This window comes from Gopherus flavomarginatus, chromosome 9, assembly GCF_025201925.1.
Source record: "Gopherus flavomarginatus isolate rGopFla2 chromosome 9, rGopFla2.mat.asm, whole genome shotgun sequence".
Classification (NCBI taxonomy): domain Eukaryota; kingdom Metazoa; phylum Chordata; order Testudines; family Testudinidae; genus Gopherus; species Gopherus flavomarginatus.
Genome location: NC_066625.1, coordinates 56206930 through 56231178, shown reverse-complemented (window position 1 = coordinate 56231178; position 24249 = coordinate 56206930). Strand labels below are relative to the sequence as shown.

The 24249-nt window shown below is 40.5% G+C and overlaps 1 protein-coding gene across 2 annotated transcripts in view; it reads right to left on the bottom strand.

The window, feature by feature from the left end:
* PEAK1 (pseudopodium enriched atypical kinase 1) overlaps positions 1 to 24249 on the bottom strand; it is a 255770-nt gene that overhangs the window by 119677 nt on the left and 111844 nt on the right. For both annotated transcript variants that reach the window (XM_050966965.1, XM_050966966.1), the window contains one exon: positions 9286 to 9464. The gene's annotated coding sequence lies outside the window, so the exon portion shown is untranslated. The remainder of the gene's footprint in view (positions 1 to 9285; positions 9465 to 24249) is intronic.

Genomic DNA, 24249 nt, shown 5'->3' with positions numbered 1-24249 from the left:
ATGAAATGCTTTTTCCATTTTGTCTTGCCAATGTCTGTCCTGCTGATTTTAAGTTGCATTTCCAGAGGCAGCCATTTCATCTGCATGGATTTAAAAGAAAGGAATCACCATCTTTCTCCTTATCAGATGAGCATATACGTATATATGCTATGATATGATATTTAACACAACTATGAGAGGGTAGTTTTCATATGTTCAACATAAAAATGAAATAATGGCTAGGTCACAGAGCAAGCCAGAGAGCAATAGCCCACTATGGAAATGAATACAATTTAAAATAGGACCCTTTATAAATATTTCCTTTTTATTATGACTTGATCTGACAATGTTTCCATTTATGAATCACCTTCTTCAGGAGTTTCTCTCTCAGCTGGAAAAGTCTGTTTAGGGCTGAAAACTGGCAATCAAGGTCTCAGCTCATACTAATGACCTTTTTTCAAAAACAAAATTTGAATTCAGTCTGTTCAACTACTCTTCAGATAAAAGATGTCCAAAATTCTTGATTTTGACCATTGAGGTTGACAAAATTAATCTATTTTTTCTCTGTTAAAACAATATTAAGAATGTGGCAGAATTGGATATAACCTAAGAAATTAAGGCTGTTGTGGGTATATATTGAAGTGTAAAGGTAAATGCACACTTTTCTTCAATATCATCCAAAAAGAAGTTATTTGTATTACCAAACAAACAAACAAACAAAAACACTATTTAAAAGCCACCAGAAGTCAATGATGGACTTGAGAAGCTTTCCGTACTAGAGAAAAAAAGCATCTCCTCTTTCCTTCCATCTTTTGAAGAAAGGATGAAAGGGACAGTACATTTGGGAGTGGAGAGGGGGAAAAGTGGTTGAATTCCTAATTTTCCACCCAAACAACCTTGACAGCAACTATCTATTATACACCACGACAATATTTACCACTGCATCTAATAATGAAATAGCACGTTTGCTTGATGTATCTGCTAAAATGTCAAATGCTAAATAATTAACATTAGGCTTCAGAGCCAACAACCCATTGAGATGAATTAGGCATGTCATACATCTAAGAGCTATTGTTTCTGTCTGCAGATTCAAGTGGAACATCATTGCGTTGATTGACATTTGTTTCATATTTTGAAGATTTTCCTCACAACGGCAGGGCTAGAAACTATATTTTAAAATATAATCTTAAATCTGGAGTACAATTATGCAGGAAATTTTAAAAAGGACAATTATGTTGCCATTAATGAGGCCACAATCACATTTTACATAGGGTTCCTAGTTTTATTTATTTTTAAGTACTGGTGATAACCTTTCCTTTTCTGCAACGTAGGAATTGCTACTTATGAATTGAGCAACAACTGGAGGTCAGACATAATGGTGCATAAAATAAGCAGGCTATTGTAAAGGGCAGCCTATGTGACTTCTAACATTTTCAGATAATGTAAGAAAAAAAAAAACAGGGGTTTTTGGAGCTGTGCTCCAGCTTTGCTCCAGCTCCAGGGCAAAAACCTGCAGCTCCACTGCTCCAGAGCTGCTCCACGCTCCAGCTCCGGGCTCCGCTCCAAAGCCCTGGAAAAAAAATAAATTTTATGCTGTATTCTCCCTTCCTTATCCTGAGTGGTGGTGTGCATACTTTCTCAGAACTGTCTCCTATTTTTCATCCTAACAGGGACTGTATTTCAGAAATGGGCAAAAAGGTCTTCTGGCTTTTCTTTCATAGCACACCACCATTTATGGCTGAAATGGTCTCTCATCTCTTCTTCACCAAGCACATACCCTGCTCTCCTCTGCAAACTGCTCCTTAAACTCAACTTCTGTTATGCAGCTTTGCAATGTTAATCTTATTTATTGTCTTATATAGCAGTTCCACTGAGACTGAAGATGCCATGTAAATGTAAAATTATGATAAGGGAAAAAGAAAGGTCTGACAAGTAACTATGACTGTTCCTTCTCGTCCTGAAAAAAATCGACTGTAAGGCCAGCAACAATTCTCCACTCAACTATACATACAGTAAAAAACACAGCTATATATACACAGTAATTTTTTTTAAAAAGCTTTTTCGGTCAAATCAGATTCTGCTTCAGCACCAACATGTTTTATGTGTTCCTTCCTCATTCTATGTGCCAAGTCAAAGAGAGGAAACAAAAGCTGGGGTTGTTTCCAGGAGAAAAAAGCGCTGCAGGAATCTATGGGCAGTTTCCTCTCATGTACACAAACCAATACTTCTATAGGAAGATTCACATAATACACGTGTGTCAAAATAGTTAATCTTCAATACATACAGGGGAGAGCATCCCTGGCATAAAAGAGAAAAAAAAAAAGGTTTGTGCATCTAGGATTGCTAATACTTGCAAAATGGCTGTCTCCATGGATAAATAATTGTGTACATGGAAAAACAACAAGGAGTCCTTGTGGGCACCTTAGAGACTAACAAATTTATTTGGGCCTAAGCTTTTGTGGGCTAGAACCCACTTCATCAGATGCAGGGAGTGGAAAATACAGGAGCAGGTATAAATACATGAAAAGACATGATTTGCATCTGATGAAGTAGGTTCTAGCCCATGAAAAATTATGCCCAAATAAATTTGTTAGTCTCTAAGGTGCCACAAGGGCTCCTCTTTGTTTCTGCTGATACAGACTAACATAGCTACCACTCTGAAACCTGTGTAGATGGAGACCAAATCAGTTTGTCCAAAAAAGATGTTGCTCAGCTGTCATAACTATAAAGGGAAGGGTAACAGCCCTCCTGTGTACAGTATTATAAAATCCCTCCTGGCCAGAGACACCAAAATCCTTTTACCTGCAAAGGGTTAAGAAGCTCAGGTAACCTGGCTGACACTTGACCCAAAGGACCAATAAGGGGACAAGATACTTTCAAATCTTGGTGGGGGGAAGGCTTCTGTTTGTGTGCTCTTTGTTTTGAGGGTTGTTCGCTCTTGGGACTAAGAGAGACCGGACATCAATCCATGCTCTCCAAATCTTTCTGAACAAGTCTCTCATATTTCAAACTTGTAAGTAACAGCCAGGCAAGGTGTGTTAGTTTTATCTTTGTTTTCTCAACTTGTAAATGTTCCTTTTGCTAGAGGGTTCACCTCTGTTTGCTGTAACTTTGAACCTAAGGCTAGAGGGGGTTCCTCTGGGCTCTTTGAATCTGATTACCCTGTAAAGTTATTTTCCATCTTGATTTTACTAAGATAATTTTTACCTTTCTTTCTTTAATTAAAAGCCTTCTTTTTAAGAACCTGATTGATTTTTCCTTGTTTTAAGATCCAAGGGTTTGGATCAGTGTTCACCAGGAACTTAGTGGAGAAGTCTCTCAAGGCGACCCAGGGAAGGGTTATAGTACTTGGGAGGGAGAGATTCTGGGGGGGAGATAGACAGAGTTTCCGAAATGACTCATAAATAATTTGGGTGGTGGCAGCAAAACCAGATCTAAGATGGTAGTTAAGCTTAGAGGTTCTCATGCAGGTCCCCACATCTGTACCCTAGAGTTCAGAGAGGGGAAGGAACCTTGACACCAGTGGTCTACAACCTTTCTTTGTTACTGAGAAGGTGGCGGTTTTCCTCCTCTTAAAAGGTTATTTTCCCTTATCCTGGTCTTCCTTCCTGATGATAAATTGACTTTTATTATTCTAACTGATTGAACATTAATTTAGAAGCTTTATTACTCATTTAGATTTTACTCAGTGACTTAAAGCGGAAAAAATGTGTTCTCAAGCCGAGAGAGAACCCTCCCATACAACATGTTCCCTGAGCCAAGAGAACCCTCCCATACAACATCCTCCAGCTGTTCTCAAATAGGGAAAGAATTCGTCCATGTGGCATCCTTAGGCACTTCCCAAAGTCAGCCCAGAGTTTGTCTAGCTGAGAAGGAACCTCCCCAAACGGCAACCCCTGGCTCTTCTCTACCCAAGGGAGATCTCCTCCCACACAGCTTCATCCAGTATTTCCTGAGCCAAAACAACCCCTCCTTATACACCCCGGTAGAGTCTTCCTGAGCCAAGAGACAATGCTTTCACATGGCATCCTCTGGCTATTCCTGTTCCACCACCACGGTTATTAACTTTTATTAGTAAAGAAAAATCTAATGTGAGTGCTACCAGAATGATTTTTCCCCTAGCTAAAGTCCTTCACAATCAAATGCATTTTTTAAACACCTACACAATGCAAGCTTAAAATACAATGGGTGAACTGCAGGCAGCAATGGCACAACACAGATATAAACAGGCTCCTCTGATGGTCAGAATGCTTCAAGTCCTTTACTATGTTACTCTGACATGCCTTCAGTTACAGACTCAAGTTTGCATTCACATGCTCTCTTGTTCAAAAAATATGTCAGTGTCATCCTTTTTTCTTTTTTTTATAGGAAAATACATGTGGGCTTGTGATTTACATTATCATAACCTTCCACTCTGATATTTTTGGGGACATACTATATTTTAATATGGCTTCTAAAATTAATAAGCGCTCTAGTTTGCCATAGCTCTGCACTTTGGGCAAATGAGGGTATTAAAAATTGAGTTCGTTTCTCATCTTGCTCCTTTTAGAAGTGCAAGTTAAACAGAAATTAGCCTTTATAAAGATCTGCAAAAAACAAGAGGCAAAAAGAAAGGGGAGCTGAGGCACTAGATGGGGAAAAGGACAGGAAATATTTTTTTAAAAAAAATTCAATTAAAAAGAGAAATGACTTATACCTAATTCCTTTCTGAGCTACAGTTATCTATCCAGACCATGGGGAATGTCATACACAAAATATAAAGTACAAATTTTGGAAGGGAGTTCAGAGACAGCCACAGCCACATGGACTCCAAGAAGCTCTCTTACTTTTCAAAATAAACAAATACATACACAAATACATACAAGTTCTGAACTAGAGAACTTTTTTAACAAACAGAGGAAACGAGTTGGGAAAGGCCTCGGTGAACTGCTGGGCTGATGCATCATTTGGTCAAAGCCATGGAATGTACTGTGGAATTTTCCAAAGCGCACAGCGCTGGCCTAACTCTTGTTCTCTGACACCAAAGGGAGCTTTACCATTCATTTCAATGGAAACAATTACAATTAATGCTAGGATTTTTTAAAATCCCACCCTCTGGGCTTGTCTATGCAGTACATTAGTCCACAGCAGTGGGGTGTACATTCCAATAAGCACCAGTTTGTCATGCACTAACTGGCCAGTATAAACCCCGCTGGCACTCAAATTCCCCGGTAAGTATTAATGTAGTCATGTTTCAAAAAGTACTACATTAATATGCACTAGGGAACTTTAAATGTGCACCAGCAGGATCTACATGGGCGAGTTAGTGTATGACATGCTGGTGCACATTGGACTTTACACTCCACCGATGCAAACTAACGGACCTTGTAGACAAGCCCTTAAACTACAAAATTCAGAGAAAGTATGAAGAGACTGCACAGGGGCAACCCTGAAAAATCTCCCACTGCGGTTTCAACTCACTCAGCCAATGACGCATTAGTGCAGTGAGCACCTGTGTCTGACTTACAAAGATAGCTGTGCTCTCTTGCCTAGACTCAGAAATGCAGGCTCCAATTATTCTATCAAAATCAAAATTGAGATATTAGTAGACCTTTCCCCCTTAAAAATATAACAGAAAAAGTAGGGACTCTCTAACTTCTAGGGTCCTGGGCAAATAAAAAGCATTTATTGCACTATGAATATTTAACAGCACCCATATCTTCCTTTCAAACCAGGGTAAATTGGTCCAAGTCACTTTTTATAGTGGAATAGTGCAACTGTATATCAGTGTAGCCATGCTGGTACAAAACCCCAATCACAGACAAGCCATAGGTTATGGAAGCCTTTATCTCAGTGAAAGACCAAAATAAAGAAGATTGAGCAGGAAAGCAAAGCTATCTTGGGTAGAAGTTATTGCTACTAAAAAAAAATAAAATAAAGAAGTCACTCTTCAGGACAATATGGAACGTGAACAATACTAAGCTGTTCAAAAGAAGGTCTGCACAGGGGTTTGAGAACTGAATAAAAGCTCCAAGGAGGAGAGGGATCATCTGAGAGACCTAAGACTTTCATTTTTGGTCTCTGGTTCAAAACTCACCCAGTTTGACAGGGATAAAGAGATTACAATATGACAGCTGTTTGGTGATGTTCAGTATAAGAAGTTAGTAGCGTCAGTCCAGTTTTGAAAAGAGCTAGAGAAGATGTGAGATAATCAGATTTCTCATGCTGTGCTTATATATTTATTAACTGCAGACAGCAGGGGCAGCTCTAGGCATCAGCAAAGCAAGCAACTGCTTGGGGCAGCCCATTTGCAGAGGCAGCAGCTGGCAGGGATCCAGCCTGGAAGCTGAGAATCAACAGGGGGCTCTGGGAGCTGTAGTTCCTTGGTTAGCTCCCTGCCTATAGAGCCAGCCCTGGAGCAGGGAAAGAACTACATTTCCCAGCATTTCCTTGGCAGCTATCAACGGGAAAGGGAGGGGGAGGGCGTATGGTAGCTGAAACCTCATGCTGCAGCTTGCTGTGAAAGGAGAGCTCACTGCTAGAGCAGAGTGGCACTTTGAATGCGGAACAAGTGTGCCCAAGGAGTAGGCGGCTTTGGCCCAGATATCCCCTTCAGAAGACATCCCCAGACTGGATTAGGGATACTGGTGTGACCTCACCTTGCAGCCCCCAAAGAAGAAATTGGGTGGACTAAATTAACAGTGCCCCTCTCTATCTGAAGCCTAGCAAGGGAGGTACGTGGATCCCTTAGAATTTAAAATGAAAAGTAAGGGAGGGGAGGCTCTGGACCTGGGCAGCTTTAGATACAGAACCAGGCACTTCGGAGGATTTCCACTTCTGAGCCATGGAAGCAGAAATTGACTTTTCCTTTCCAGATTTAGCTAATATTCAGAAAAGGAATCTAGCACCTGCCTTCCAGATCTGAACACCTCAAAATTCAGGAGTGCTCAAGCTCAATTTGGGCAGCTGTTACTTCATTTCTCCCAAATCAAATATACTGATCCACTGTAATTTGCTGTAGAAAAGGTAGAATAAAATTGAGCAAGAAATGCTTCCCAGTGGTTTTTAGGACTGGAATTGCTATTTTCAACAGCCCTTTTTTTTTTTTTTTTTTATTTAGTTTTATTTGTTTAAAAGGAAGACAGTGATATTGCATTGGCAAATTCTCCATAGAAACAAAGAATAATAAAGGCACCTCAACTTTTCCTCATTTATGGAGGACAGTCTTATAATATGCATCCAAGATATCCTCCAATCACACAAGCTGAAAATTGTTTCACTTTACTGCAGTTCTGTAACCATATGGGAACCAATCCCGTCTGTGTTCTGTGCATATCCAAAATTCCTGCTGAATGATCTGCCCTGGGAGCACGTTACCAGTGACACAGGGCTGGGGTTGAAGGAGGGTGCCGGTGGGGGCGGGGAAGCCCATGGCTGGGACAGCAGGGGGTGTGTGGGTGGTGGGGCACTGGTGGGGGGGAAGGGGGAAGCCCAGAACTGGGGCACACGGGGGGTGTGTGGGGGGAGCCCAGGGCTGGGGTGGCAGGGGGTGCAGGTGGGGAGAGCCCAGGGCTGGGGCAGCAGGAGGGTGCAGCGGGAGCCCAGGGCTGGGGTGGGGGCAGACAAATTTTTTTTTTTTTTTGCTTGGGGTGGCAAAAAACCTAGAGCCGGCCCTGGTAGACAGCAGTTTCTGATAGAATTTGCCATACTGTGAATTCTATAAATACTTCTATTGTCAGTTGCCTTGTGTGTTTGAGTTCTTTCCATGTGCTTTCCCAGTGCTGCAGATAGCTGGTTCAGCAGACCTTGACAGTATTACCCAATGTGATTAAGTGTTGGAGACTGAAATGTCGCCTCAGTAGCGCTGCTTAGGCACTTCTGTCCTTGAAGCTTCAATGTTGTTAGTAGACAGAGCAGCATGTTAATTCAGGAGCCTTCGAAGTTACACACCACCTTATGTATTTCATGACATCTTTTTGTTACCTCCCCTTGTTGCTTATATCTTTAACAAAACCTCCCTATTCATTATTTTATCATACCATCTCATCTTGTACTAGATTGGGGAGTATCTGTACTAGCTGGATTACATTTATGTAAATAGTGCCTAGTACACTAGTAACAACTCTGCCAAGTTCATGTACTAAATAGTGAAATTGTAAGCATCTGCTTTAATACAGGGCCTGATTTTGGTTCACAGCCAGTTCAGGCCTCAGATCTTGCACCAGGCCCATTTCTCCAGACTCCCTCTACAACTTCAATCTTGCTTTGTACACTTTAGGACACCACAACAAATAATTAAAGATCCACAAAAAAGCTAATACCTGTGCATGACTGATGGCAAAAGATAATCCTCCCAATGTTAATAGAACAATGAAAATATTCTTTGTACATTTTCTGAAATGTACAAATTGTTCATTTGACTGAAGAAGGGCAGTGATTGGAAGATATTTGAGAGCTGTTTATGAATAAAAACAGCCAAGTTCTTCCTCCTCCAAAGAACTACATTAAGAATTTTATCTGTATTGGAATAACATCTAAGAGGATAACTTATGTTTTTATATTGTTGTTCAGCACATATGTTTGATATAAAGTAGTCCTTGAGATAGTTGTAATCATAGTTAATATTTTAGGCATATTTTAGGTCCAACAATGAGTGAAAGCAGGAAGGACAGGATAAAAAAAGACAGGAAGTCAAGTGGAAAGGAACAAGAAGGAAAGATGATAACAGGAGGGAGGAATTTTCATAGGAGGTAATGCTCAAACTGGGGAAAGAAGAGAGACGGAAAGAAAGTAACAACAAAACAGGAAACTGGGTGAGTAGGGGAAAACAGGAGATGGAGAGAGAAAAATACAGTGGGTTCACATTTCTTGCCACAGTTACTATGTTCTTTGGATTGTGTTATTGAAAAAGTCTTGAAAAGTTTTGTGAAATAAATGGATATAGGAAAAAAAATGCATATGTTGCTATTATTGTACAGTCGTTTCATTAGATGTAGTTAGTAGAAAACTATAGTTACTTATAGGGTAAGATCAAGCCTTTATCTTCATTTTCCTATCCCAAAGGAGGAAGAAAAATGAGCAAAATAAATTGGTTTTTTTTAAATAAACCACGAACTTGAAAAAAATCAGCTTTTATAAAAGCTAAAACTGCAAACTTCATTGTAATACATACAAGTTGTAAAATTACAGATTTATCCAGAATTTAGCTGTTGTAAGATTACTATATTTAAACCTAACTGGTATAAGAAGAAAATCCTTTACAATCTGTACAAGTTATCTTTAGGGGGCTACACCAGAGAAATAAAATGATGGAAGAATTAAGGTTACCATTTAGGTCTGAAGCTTTTCATCCATTTCGGTGCCAAAGGTGGCTTTGTAAAACCTTCTGTAGCAACTGGCACTAAATCCCTTTGCAAATTCAAAGCACTTCCAATTTTTCCAAGACAGATTTCCTTCTTCTTTTCACCCCTTTTTTCTTGCAACTACAGATCAGACAGTAATGTTTTCTGCAAAAGAAAGATGAAATGGTAACTCTGCTGTAGTTTAAACAGGTTTCAAATATGATCTAATAAATTTTCCCTTCCCTTGCACCATCCCAGTCTTTCATATTCTGCAATGAATACTTGAACTGAGACCTCTACTTAATCTTATTCATTTGGAATTGGCCTCTGTTTCCAAGGTGTAAGGCCTTAACAGATTTTTGGATAGGACTATACAACTCTCCCCATACTACACCCTAATATCAAATGACCACCAAGAATAAGAATAGCACTTGGGCAGTTGTTGCTTTATGTTTTTCTAATTCGTTTTAGTTTCCTTTCTGAAGGCTGCTTAATCATGCACAGGCCTTCATTTTATCAGACAAATCAGATCATTGTAACATTTAATTTTCCTGTTACCAAAAAAAAAAAAAAAAACAAAATACTCAGAATATGAACACAGCCAGAACACTTAAATTTGAAATATTTTTACGAAGTTTAATTTGTGCTATAAATTGTGAACACGTTTAAACATTTTTTTGGGTAATTCATACCACAGAACTAAATTTAGGAAAAATAGTTCTACAGTTGGTATTATCAGGTGTACAGAGTTAGGAAGAGATACAGTATTCATTTAAATTTATATTTTTAAAAAACAGACCGCAGATTAACTGAATAAGTTAATTAACCTACTTATTAACAGTTCGTTTGAACTACTGTACTGCTTTCAAATGTGTGTCTATGCATTACTATCTCATTCTCATATGCCTATACACTATATCAAATGCAGTGTCTAATCAGGAAAACTGGATCGCTCCTTCCCTGGCTACAAACCAAACAGGTTTGAGAAAATGTTTGTGTTTATGGACTCCCAAGCATGAAGGTACTTAAAAATGAGTTTCATCTGTCAGACAATTGTTGAGCATGCAAGATGCTTTGGGTGGTGTAAAGGGATCATTTTCTCCTCTCAATTCCTTCCTTGATCTCTCCCCAACTCTTCTTTCTAATATGGGAATGCAGTAATTTCCAATTCTGGGTACACAAACCAGTAGTGGTACTTCAGGTGTTGCAGCTGGAACACTAGTTACTCTTTAATTATAAGCTTCCTTTGGGGATCCTAAATGCACTGGTGCTGCCTGTCTTCTGTTCACCTGCACCTGCTATTAACTCAGAGAGGAACATGAAGTCCAACCCCCAGCCTTGCAACAAGACAGCTGACAAGTCAAGGAGAAAGGTAGAGTATTGGTTCTGATCTTTAGCTAGGAGGAGGCAATTAGAGACTTTGGCAAGTGTGGTGTCAGTGTAGCACACAGAGTGGAAGCCAGACTGGAGAGGTTCTAGGATGGAATTGGAAGAGAGAAACTCCAGAAAGTAATTGTAGACCATGCATTCGGTCAGCTTTCCGATGAAAGAGGGAAGAGATAGTAGCTGGAGTCAAGTGGGATCAAGGATAAGTGATTGTTTTTATGAGGAGAGAGACTAAACCATGCTTATCTTGTGAGGAGAAAAAGCCAGAACAGAATTAAGCAACAAAGAGAGTTTTGGTATTAACATTTGTAGAATCCTACCTTATATCCAGTGAGAGGAAATAATCAGCAGACACAAAATGAAAAGAGGCAGGAGGAATTTACAGAAGCGTATCATTAATTTTAATAAATACAGTATACTAAGTCACTTATTTAGCACTTTTAATTGTCAGACTGTTATACAAACATTAACTATTCCTTCTGAAATCTATGTGGAAATTTTAATCACAATTTTACAGATGGAGTTATTGAGGTGACAATATTAAGTGACTTTTCCAAAGCCACAGGAGAACACAGTCATTGTCAAAATAGGAGCTGATATTTAGGTGTTCTTGACATCTAGTCCTGTTCTCAGATGAGAAGGTCACATGCTTATGTGTGTCAAAGCAGAGGAGATGGAGGAAAAGTTGAATACAGTCTTGCAAACCCTACATGTTAAAAAACAAAAACAATAAAAACACAAGGCACAGCCCCACTCCAAATCATGAGTTTGACTTAAAAATCATGAGATATTTTTTAAAAAAAAAAAATGAGTGTGAGGGGGTGAGATTTGTCTTCTGACCTTTAAGGGTGCTCTTGGCTCATATTTTCAAGCTTCCCTCCACAACCACAAGGTCTAGAAAATTACTTGGTTTTAAATGAAAGCCAAGGTTCTGATGAAGTCCTGTTGTAGTTGAGCAGCCAATGGGACACTACTACATGAAAGTAATGGTTACAGAATTGGATAGTGTGCAGAAGATATGAAATGGGAATTGAAACATGAAAACTGAACCCCAAAATTGTGATTTCGGAAGGAAAGTCCAACCTTTCATTCAGATTTTGTGCATTAAAAAACTGCTGTTTAAAGTTGAGCTGCTGAGTATCAAAATATTAAAGGGGAAGTTACAAGAATTTGTCTGTAAAACAGTAACTGACCCTCTACTACTGGTGATTTCCTATATTTCTACTTCCAACTTTCTGTCAGGTCTCAGTTATCTAACTGCACCTCATATCCCTTCTGGTCTCTCTGGGCACACCCCTTTGAACATAAGAATGGCAATACTGGGTCAAACCAATGGTTCATCTAGCCCAGTATTCTGTCTTCCAGCACTTATAGCAACTAAATCACAGCTTTAATACCACTGTTAAACAACAGCAGAATATCAATTTCAGTTTATTATAAATATTTTTGGATATTTTTCTATTTTTTCAAATATATTTATTTCAATTATAACACAGAATACAAAGTATACAGTGCTCACTTTATATTATTTTTATTACAAATACTTGCACTGCAAAAAAGATACATAAAAGAAATAGTATTTTTCAGTTCACCTCATACAAGTCCACTCAATCCTACTTCTTATTCAGCCAATCGCTAAGACAAACAAGTTTGTTTACATTTAGGGACGATAATGCTGCTCCCTTCTTATTTACGACACCAGAAAGTGAGGCCAGATGTTCGCATGGCACTGTTGTAGCCTCCGATGCAAGGTATTTATGAGCCAGATACGCAAAATATTGTTATGCCCCTTCATGCTTCAACTTGTAGGCTCTAAAGTTTTACATTGTTTTATTTTTACAAATTCTACAATTGTAAGTTGCACTTTCACAATAAAGAGATTGCACTACAGTAATTTTATGAGGTAAATATAAAAGAACCATTATTTTTCAGTTTTTTACAATGCAAATATTTGTAATAAATATAAAATGAGCACTGTACATGTTGTATTCTGTGTTGTGATTAAAATCAATATATTTCAAAATGCAGAAGAACATTCAAAAATATAATTCATTTAAGTTGGTATTTTATTATTGTTTAATCATGCAATTAGAACTGTGATTAATTGACAGCCCTACTCTTTAACTACAACCACCAACTCTGCCAGCTCATTTCTAAAGCTTTCCTTCTTTACCAGAGGTTCACCTTGTTGGTAGCATTTGCTGACATGACACATATAACCCTACTCTCTATCATCAACCATACTGCTATTAATTCGTCTCCTTTTTGCCCTCACGACACACTCTGCAACCTCTAGGCTCATGATACCTACTTAGGCTTGCCAACTTTCTAATTACAGAAAACTGAACATACTTGCCCTGCCTCACCCCTTTTCTAAGGCCCCGCCCCCACTTCATCCCCTTCCTCTCAGTCGCTCACTCCTTCCCACCCTCACTGACTTTCACAGCGCTGGGGCACGGGTTGGGCTGCGGGCTGGGCTCCAGGGTGAGGCCAGAAATGAGGGATTCAGGGTGAAGGAGGGAGGTCTGGGCTGGGGCAAGGAGCTGGGATGTGGGAGGGGGTGTGGACTCGAGCTGGGGGTGTGGGCTCTGGGATGCGGGCTCCGAGAGGGAGTTTGAGCGTGGAAGGGGGTTCCAACCTGGGGCAGGAGGATGGAGTGTGGGAGGAGGTTCAGGGTGCAGGCTTCAGCCAGGCAGTGCTTACCTCAGGTGGCTCCTGGAAGCAGGTGACACATTCAGCTCCTAGGCACAGGGGGCTCTGCGCACTGCCCATGCCCGCAGGCACCATCCCGCAGCTCCCATTGGCCGTGGCTCCCGACCAATGGGAGCTGCGGAGTAGGTGCTTGGGTGCAGTGCGTGGAGCCCCATGTGCCTAGGAACTGGGCATACCGGTCGCTTCTGGGAGCTATGTGGAGCCAGGGCAGGCAGGAAGCCTGCTTTAGCCACACTGCTCTGCCAACCAGACTTAAGTGGCTTGGTTAGCAGTGTTCACCGTGGCCGCCAGGATCCCTTTATGACCAGGTGTTCTGGTCAAAAACTGGATGCCTTGCAACCCTATACCTAACTCCTTTCATTTTTCCTCCAGACCAAAACATTTTAAATTAATCTTTGAAGCTTTACTTGTCCCTCCACAGGTTACCACTCTCCTGTATGTGCTAATGAAAAATAAAAATAACTTGGTTACCACAGAAACTGAATTAGCAAAATTTTTATGAAAAAAAATTACTGCTTAAATAAACAGTATTTCTTTCTTCCTCCCATTCAACTCTGATAGACACTCAGCCTTTTTTTGAGGAGAAAAGAATGTCCAACATGGAGTGCTACTTTTAAGTACCTGAGAGATAAATCAATACGGCTGATTAAATCATTGATTACTGGGGCTTTTTCCTTCCCTGCTAATTGGCTACAGCTCATCTTTGAAAGCAAGAGAGGACTTTAAAAAAAACTGAATATTTTAAGGGACCTCAGATACAAATTGCAGTCGATCCAGATGATCTGACATTTGTGTAAGTACAGGCTGGAGTGATAGAATTTGTTGTATTAAAATTGTGACCATTGGCCTAGTTTGTGCTAGTCGGATTCATGTATTTCACTGCAAGTGCAGCTTCACCATTTGTAGCATTAGTGGAAACTCTTGTTTAGACATGTTGCAACTTTTTTTATTGCTATGTTGCATTTTTACTGTTCATAGGAGATGGTGATAGTAAAAACATTTATACTTCTCTATACTTCAGCCTTCACTCTTGATTACCACTAGTGGTTAATTACGTATCTGAATTTTGCTATTGTAAATGCAGCCAGGAATTATCTTCTACTTTCAGAAAATGCCATGAGTCTTAACTAACCTCCACTTGGACAAGCACCACAGGAAGCTAGATAAGGAACTTGTCTGAATGCCTCTTTTGAATAACAGTACCTCTAACACAAACAATTCCTGGTGTTGGGTCTTGAACCCACAACCTCCTGGCTCAGAGACAACACTGTTTCCAAATTAGTCATATTGGCATTTTTTATATATTAAATATTTTTAATCTAAATTTAGATTAAAGCTGGGAGGAACTGTGAACACTTTCCAGAGTGCTCTGCTGCAACCTAATCCCAATTTGCAGCATCTTCTAAAACTATACTCAGAGATCTCTTTCTTTGAGCAACACTACATATTATGTCAAATTGTATTGGAGCTTTGTAAAGTAGATAAATGTCCATAAATGACTGGTTGTATGTAATAAGGGACTCTTACCACCAGAGTGCCCCCCTCATTTCAGGACTTAGACTTTAAGGTCAGAAGGGACCATTAAGGTAATCTAATCTGACCTCCTGCACAGAATCTCACCCACCCACTCCTGCAACAAACCTCTAATCTATGTCTGAGTTACTGAAGTCCTCAAATCGTGGTTTAAAGACCTCAAGGTGCAGAGAATCCTCCAGCAAGTGACCTGTGCCCCACGCTGCAGAGGAAGGCGAAAAACCTCCAGGGCCTGTGCCAATCTGCCCTGGAGGAAAATTCCTTCCTGACCCCAAATATGGCGATCAGTTAAACCCTGAGCATGTGGGCAAGACTCACCAGCCAGCAGCTAGGAAAGAATTCTCTGTAGTAACTCAGATCCCCATCTAACATCCCATCACAGACCATTGGGCATATTTACCTACTAATAATCAAAGATCAATTAATTGTCCAAATTAGGCTATCCCATCATACCATCCCCTCCATAAACTTATCAAGCTTAGTCTTCAAGCCAGATATGTCTTTTGCCCCCACTACTCCCCTTGGAAGGCTGTTCCAGAACTTCACTCCTCTAATGGTTAGAAACCTTAGTCTAATTTCAAGTCTAAACTTCCTTACTCTAAACACCTTACTCCAGTAGCTTCATGTGTTTGCAGGGATCAAGTAAGGATACCAGACGACTCGAGAATGGGGTTGATTGTGCCTTTACAGAAGAGTAAGGATTTGGATAATTTGTATTATCCTATCAAGGCATCATCCCATTAAATCAAACTCTCAAAGTCCTTGAAAGAGTTTTGGAGGCAAGGCAGAGGCGCAAGGTGGAGAAAAGCATAGGAGAACAACATGGTTTTAGGAAGGAAAGGTGTAGTATAGACTCAATATTTGCAGTGAGACAGAAGGTTGAAAGAAAGATAATGGAGGACATAACTGCTACGTAGATCTTGAGAAGGCATATGACTTGGTTCGAGGGAAGTGGTGTTTTGAGTATTGAGATAAATGGGAGGGGGACTTCAAGAAGTGGAGATTACAGAGGAGCTGTATCAAGGGTCAAGAGCTAAGGTAGTAACAATAAATGGATTTCAGAGACTTTTGAGGCAACGATGGGATGGAGACTAGCAATGTACAGACTCTACTTCTTCATCCTAGTTATGACATTAACTAGGAGGAGAACCAAGCCTGTGGAGACAGAGAAAACTAATGTATGCTGACAATCTGGCCCTTTTGGCTGACAGCAAGAGGAACTGGTAAATATGGTATCAGAGTGGGCATCTGTGTTGGAGGACCATGGTTTGAAAGGTAAACACAAAGTAAACTGAAGTTATGAAAGTAGGGAAGCTGGAAGAGTTTCTGCTGATTCAAGTTTCAGGAGAAAAGCTGAATCAAAACAAAAGAATTTGTGTAGCTGAAAAGTATACTTAGTGCCATCAAAAAGAGGTCTGGAGAATTGAAAAGAAGAGCCCAATATGCATGCCCAGCAGTGAAAAGGGTGGCAGGAGTACTGTGGGACCAGCTATTAAGTAATAAACTGAATGGAAAAGTGTATGTTGTGTGTGTGTTTGTCTTTGCCTGCTTTATGATTTGAAACCAGTGGTTCTTATGGAGATGGAAGAAAAGAAGATATAGGTAGTAGAAAATAATATACTGAGGCATGTGGAGAGTACACAAAGTGTGCATGGAAGAAATGAGGGGGAAAAATCAACTTGGCACTTTCAGTGATAGGCTGGAGAGCACACTGACAGGCTGGATCACAGAACCCCTCTTGGGACTTGCCACCTGATGTTTTCCCTGCCAGCTTGGGACTCCGGAACCGTGCTCTAGTTTTGCACAAGGTGGGAATCCTATGTCCCTCTCTGGGTTCCCACTCCTTCTTCTAAATGAAAAAGCACCAGGTTAAAGATGGATTCCAGTTCAGGTGACATGATCACATGTCACTGTAAGACTCCAAGCCTGACTCACAGGAAGGCCTGCAAGCAAACAGCCATCCATAGTCAATTGTCCTGGTTGATGGGAGCCATCAAGATTCCAAACCACCATTAATGGCCCACACTTCGCATAATTACAATAGGCCCTCAGAGTTATACTTCAAGTTTCAGATACAAGAGTGATGCATTTATACAAATAGGATGACCACACTCAGATTATAAGCTCTGCAATGATACCTTGCAATGATACCTCTGTAATGATACCTTTTGCATGAAGCATATTCCAGTTATATTATATTCACACTCATTAGCATATTTTCATAAAATCATATAGAGTGCAACGTCACATACACATTTCTTTGCTATGAGAAAAACCACCGAAGAAAGCTTGAGACGAAGGGGACAGCAAGAAAGGACATAGAAGACCAAGGATACAATGGAAAGACAGTCAACAGACATTTGTTGAGAAAAGGACTGGAACTCCAAGACTTATGAACCCATGCCATGGACAAGAAGGCATCTCTGACCCCTTCCAAATGGGAAAAAGGAAGTGAGAAGTGACGTGAGGTGTATATGTTAATGGAGAGGATGGGGAAAAGGAAAACAGGAGGAGGGGTAATTACTAAAGAGGAGTAAAGTTTGTTGGTTTAAACAGCATGGCTACACGTGCTTCATTTGGAGGAAGATGGACTGGGGGAAGGGGGAACAAACCTTTGCCTGGCTTATTTGCATTCAGCTCAGGACTGAAGGTGGTGGGGTGAGGGGGTAAAAATACCATGAGTCACCTTTATATTCTCACAATCCTTGAGTTGGCAAAGGACCATTCTGGTCCCTGGTATAACTTAAGGGTAAAATATAGGACTGCGCTAATTCATATCCAACTACCCATCCATTCCGGCAGCTGGAGATTACTAAGGTAAAGTGACTCCCTAGCCATGTCCCCTTTCTCCAAGGAATGCCCTCAACACACTGTAGGTCAGAAGGGGGTGGCATGGAGCATGCCAGCTCTACACTATCCAGGAATTCCTGTTTCTCAAAAAGAATCTGCAGATAACCTGTAATGCCAGGTGAACTGGCTAACTCTTTGGCCCAAGCAGTTCCAAGCTGCCATAGAGGATCTTTCATTCTCCAAATCAAGCACAATATCACATATAAAAAATCATGATTGTATCCATTACTGCTAAGGAGATGACATTAGGGAACTGTTGTAATCATGACTATAATACACAATGCATTATTCAAAACAGAAAAGTGCTATGGCACTGGTCATTTTGTATTTACTTATTACAATAAAAAATAAAAACCAAATGTATTCAAATACCATAGATAAAGTCACATCATAATGTCACTATTAGCCAGATTAAATCCTCTTCCTTCCTATGGTTGGTACTGGAGTTAGTAGACAGCTATACAGATGGAATACATTAAGAACTAGTTAAAAGACCAACGTGTGTATTCCCTCTCTGTCCCCAGTCATGCGAAAAATGAAGCAGAGGCTGCAGTCACTAGCAGCTGAATGTAAAAGAACTGTCATGTGACATCCAGACATACGCAAACTGTTCCATAAAACTAAGTGATAACAGGGAATGCTAAACAAATTCATCACAAGCCATTTCTGCAAAACATTCTCCATTCTCTAGTTACTGCCAACCTTAGCTGCACTGCCAACACATACGGAATAAAAGGGTACCTCATTACAGGATTACAAACAAGGATACTGTATTTCTAAAGTAAACACGTGAGACATGACTGCTGACAGTGGAGGGAGGAAAAAAAATAAAACACAGTCCATTAGAAAATGGATATCATTCTTTTCCTATTAATGTTGATGGGTGATTATAATGAGATTGTACTGACTGTGAATAATTTATACAATACAATGGAATTGTGCACAGGATGTTATTCTAAAGTACTTTTCAGAAGAACTACACTACACTGAACTACACTTCGCTTAGAGATAATATAATCCGATATTCTGTGTTATTAAGGCTATGTCAACATTTGCATTATTTAATGTATCAGATTTTGCTAATATTACATTAAAAGCTATGTTAAAAGAATGTTATTTAGTTGCAAAGTCAAACACCTGAACATCAGGAAAATTCCGATTTAAAGTTGCCTGCGTAACTGTAGTTCTGCCCCAATGTGTGCCTACCCTATTCAGTGGTTCTCTGGAAAAAGCAGTATGTGATTTTTTTAAAAATTAAGTTATCAGAATGCAGACACATAAGTGAGGCCATGACTTGTTCAGGAAAGTGTGTCTGGTGCTGTCCCCTCAACTTTATACAGCTTCTCTAGCAGCTCCCAAGTGCTCCCAGGGCAGTATCTGCTGCAGCTACTGCAATGGCATGGACCCAATCTTAGAATATTCATGTTCAGTTATTTTGGCACAGTGCTAGATTTTCCCTGAGCTGTACAAGCAAAAGACAGGAAATAGCAATTTTCAACAGCTTATATCTCAACAAAACTCGAACTGAATTTCATAGGATAAAGAAAAGGCACTCTCCTGTCCTAGCCCAAAACCTTTTCCCCTGCCAAATTTCACAGGACGGCTATAAACAGTGGAGGTATTAGAAAAGTTTCTCTCTCACTATTGCACTAGACCAGGGATAGGCAAACTACAACCCAGGGACCACAACCGGCCCTTGGGACATTTTAATCCAGCCCTCAAACTCCTGCCGGGTAGCAGGGTCCGGGGTTTGCCCTGCTCCGGCGCTCCAGGCAGGGAGTGGGGTCAGGGGCTTGTCCTGCTCTGTGCATTCTGTGGCTCCACGCGGCTCCTGGAAGCAGTGGCATGTCATTCCCCTCTCTCCCCCACGGCTCCTACATGTAGGGCAGCCAGGGGGCTCTGCACACTGCCCCTGCCCCAAGTGCCACCCCCACAGCTCCCATTGGCTGGGAACTGAGGCCAGTGGAAGCTGCGGAGGCGGCACCTGCAGACAGGACAGCGTACAGAGCCACCTGGCCACGCCTCCGCACAGGAGTTGGATGGGGAACATGCCGCTGCTTCCAGGAGCTACTTGAAGTAAGCACTGCCCAGAGCCTGCACCCCAACCACCTCCCATGCTCCAACCCTCTGCCCCAGCCCTGATCCCTCTCTCACCATCCAAAACCCTCAGTCCTAGCCCACAGCACCCTTCTGCACCCCCAACCCCTCATACCCAGCCCCAACCAAGAGCCTGCACCCCTATCCGGAGGCCTCACCCCCTCCTTCTCCCCCCAATCCTCTTCCCCAGCCTCGAGCCCCCTCCCGCACCCTGAACTCCTCATTTCTGGCCCCATCCAAGAGCCCACACCTCCAGCTGGAGCCCTCACCCCCTCCTGCACCCCAACCCCCAATTTCGTGAGCCTTCATGGCCCACCATACAATTTCCATACCCAGATGTGGCCTTGGGCCAAAAAGTTTGCCCACCCCTGCATTAGACTGTGTACATGTACACACACTATAAAGAAAGAAAGACAGTGCCTGCCTGAAACAGGTAATCTATACAAGTGACAAGATATAACAGGTGGATAAAACAAATGGGGGGAGGAGAGAGAGAGGGGAGACAAGGTAAGTAGTGGAACAATAGTACTGAACATAATAAACAGTTGAATGACTGGCCAGTTTTCTGCTGTTAAAATGATGGTTTTTTAAAATGCCACTTTCTAATTATTGACAAAATTACAAAAGTATTTGTCATTTTCAGAGGTACTGACTCAACCTCCCTCTTGCCTAAAAAGAAAGAAAGAAAAAGTGTGGATTTTTCTTTCCTCCCTGTCCTGTAGTTGTTTGGAGACCCTGCCTTCTTTGGTGCCTTCTGCCTACTTACAGGTTTACTTAAAAAAAAAAAAAAAAAAAATCTACTGTTAGACTTGGTTCTGGTTTTTCTTCTTAAATTACTTTCCTATTTTCTACATCCCATTTCAGTCCAAAACCAGCTCTTCTTTAGGTTCTTATGACATCATAGAACCGAAAACCCTCTGAAATGAATTAGGATCTAATAGGCAATTCTTCTAGCCATCTTGTTCTTCTAGTTTATATAGTTTCACTTTCAGAAGTCTTCTCCTGGTGGTCAGAGTGCAGTGTTTTAACAGTCCAGAACAGGGAATCTGGACTCAAAGGAGGAAGGAAAGAGGAAACAAAAGGTGTAACTCAGAGAGTAGAACTGGAATTTTAGCTCCTATTTCAAGATGCATACATTTTTAATGTAAATTCACTGCTGGAAGATAAAGGAAAGAGAATGAAAAAAAATACTTGAAATCCTATAAGGCATCCCCCTTTTTGCATGAAATTTAGAGTGATACCGTCTGAGGTAAAACTGGTCCAGAACGAGAAAACAAAATGTCTAATGTCCTCCTTAGGCATAAGGATTCCTAATATAGCAAAAATTATATTACCTGTTGTTGCTTGAGCTGTTGAAGGAAGTTGTGCTGACTTCTGTACTACAAGTCTGAAAAATTCTTTGACTCTAGAAGAAAATGTACAGAAGGTCTGCCATTTAGATCAAGAATTTGTAGGTACTTCCAGAACAACTTTCTTTCCTCCCCGATGAAAGTGATCAACTGAGGAAACTGGTTGCTCAATTTGGAAGAAGGCTTTAAAGCTTTTTGAGTGTCCCCCCCCACCCCCAATAATTTATTTCCATTGAACGAGGTATGTTGCCATAATAAAGGTGGCACCAGACAAGTGGACACTCATTTATGCAAAATGCATTTACTGGCTACAACAATCACAAAACCTTGACATTTATACCTACCTCAGCTTTAAGGTCATTTCGGGTTTCATGACTGTTGCAATCTTAAATTTAAGAGACTATTTAACCAAACTTGTAGTTTGAGGATAAAAGTGAAAATGCACATAAAAAAAGAATATTCACTTGTTTCCAAGTTTCCTACTACAAAACCAACATTAGCCTTATCACAGCTTTTCCTTCCTTCTGCGCTTTACTACTTGTTTAGAGATAATTTTATAGTATTATTGATAATCAAACAAACTAATAAATTAGACCAATATTAATATTAGATGACTGGTCAATGAGAATATTAACTGTTGATTCTTTTTTCTTCTTTGATGGCATCCCTTTCTCAACCCAGTCCTGGTATTATAATCAGATATCTAGACTACATTATTTCAACCAGCACACAGCTGCAGCTCATGTGACATCCTCAGGACCATACAGGTAGTATTGGATGTGGCCCACATAACATATTGTGGGCTGCATATGCAGCCCACAATTGTAAGTAGGTTGAGAATCACTGCAGTAACTCATCTGGAAGTCAGGCTGCTCTTCAGCCACTTGTCTCACATTCAAAATGCTTCAACTAAATAACCAAAGTGTCTTGGTATGAGCCACTGAAATCAATACTTATGTTAGCCTTGACTTTTGACTAGAAAATATGTAATAATTAAACACTCAATTAATGAAACATCCCTATATAAATTATAAGAAAGGCTTATTGAATAAAGTAGAGCAGCAGTTCGCAAAATGTGGGTTGGGACCCCAAAGTTGTCGCAACCCCATTGTAATGGAGTCCCTAGGGCTGGCGTTAGACTTGCTGGGGCCCAGGGCCGAAGCCTGAGCCCCACGTCCAAAGCCAAAGCCCAAGCCCACCGCCTGGGGCTGAAGCCCAAAGGCTTCAACCCTGGGTGATGGGGATTGGGCTTTGGCCCACCCACCTGGGGCAGTGGGGCTCAGGCTGAGTCAGGTCCCCTGTCCTTCGGTCGTGCAGTAATTTTTGTTGTCAGAAGGGGGCTGTGGCGCAACGAAGTTTGAGAACCCCTGAAACACAGGCATGAGATATGATCCTTATTGGTGAACTATGCTGTATAATCATTTCCATATTTCAATATTGATGATGAAAATACGTCTATGCTAGGAGTTTGGTGGTTACTGGGAAACTAGCTTTCAAGTTTTGTTTCAACTGGACCAAAAAACTGCTTAGTAAAATGAACAAACGTGCACTCTCTTTGGAGGGGGAAGGCAGGAGGAAAGAATAGGAGCATCTACAGTGTTAGAAGTTCCCTGGATTTCTTCATACTGTTCTTTGCCATGAAGATAAAGCAAAGCATTTATGCCAAGAGTTGCTGAAAAGATGGATTTTTAAGTAGTGTTTCAGACTTTTACAAATTTTCCGGGTTGCTGTCATTAGCCTTGGGATGGAAGCTCTGGCTGAATGGTATAACCCTTCAGGTAAGGTGATGGACATGAAAAAACAGCAGCAATATGACAATAGGAAAATTTGAAAGGAATGTTTTGAAGAACACAAAAAGGCTCATGTGTAACTTTTTCCTTCCTTGTATGAAACCAAACCTTGCACTGTGACTGTGACTTGAATTTCAATTCTTCCCCCACAACTCCTTTGCTGTTTTCCTTGTTTTATTGGAACCATCTGGGAGATCCTCCCCTTTTAGTTTCTTAGGTTTTTTAATATGGCAGCTGCAGTTTATCATCTGTTTAAAAACCTTTGTTTTAAAGTCCTTAAGACATAAGGCCTTTTACAGGCTAAAAATATTGATTCTGGAGATAAAGAAACCACATCAGATGGTGTATTAGAGAGTAAGGGAAAATATTTTTTGCAGAACTACTTTTTAAATAAAGGAAAGATTCCAGGATGTTTTACCCTGTAAAGGTTTTAGAACACATGAAAATTACTATCAATCCTATATTTTTTTCTGAAATACAAAATTACCATTCATTGAAGCACCGAAAGCTGTTAATGTAGAACAGTTTCAAGATCACCACTACAATGGAGATATAGAGACAACAGAAGTGCACAGAGGTATCACTGCAGCATCTCTGTACATAAAGGTGAAACATGGACGTAGTATGAAAAAGGAAAAGAGAGAACATTAAAACAGTATGTATCCAAATGTTATATATTGCATGCAATGAAAGTTCCAGGATGTGCTCTCATGTGAGATACAATATTTATAACTTCTCAAATACAAAGTTAAATTGCACCTTTTTCATTTTTCTTTATTCTCTTTAATCATTTTGAAATTCTGTCCTGATCTACTTGTAATTCCTGAACAGAAAGTGCATATACAATTATGTCGTCTTAGACCTTTTAAGGAAAGGTTCATATGGAAGTACATCTCACACATACCGAAAGGTCTCAGAATCTGAACCCATTCACCAATAAAGAAAGTCACACATTTACCTGGCAATTCTAATTTGACTCTTACTTCTACTGCTTCTGCATCTCCCTTCTTCTTTGCTCCACATCTTCTCTGCATGTGAAATGAGACTTGCAAATCACATTTTTGTGCATTTTGTCACAAGGTGCCAACTTCTCCCCTTGATGATGATAATAAAATAATTGCTACCTCTTAGATAGCACTTTTCATCTTTAGATCACAAAGCTTTTTACAAAAGGAGGGCAGTATCATTATCCCCATTTAAATCGATGGGGAAACTGGGGGTCAGGGTGGGAAA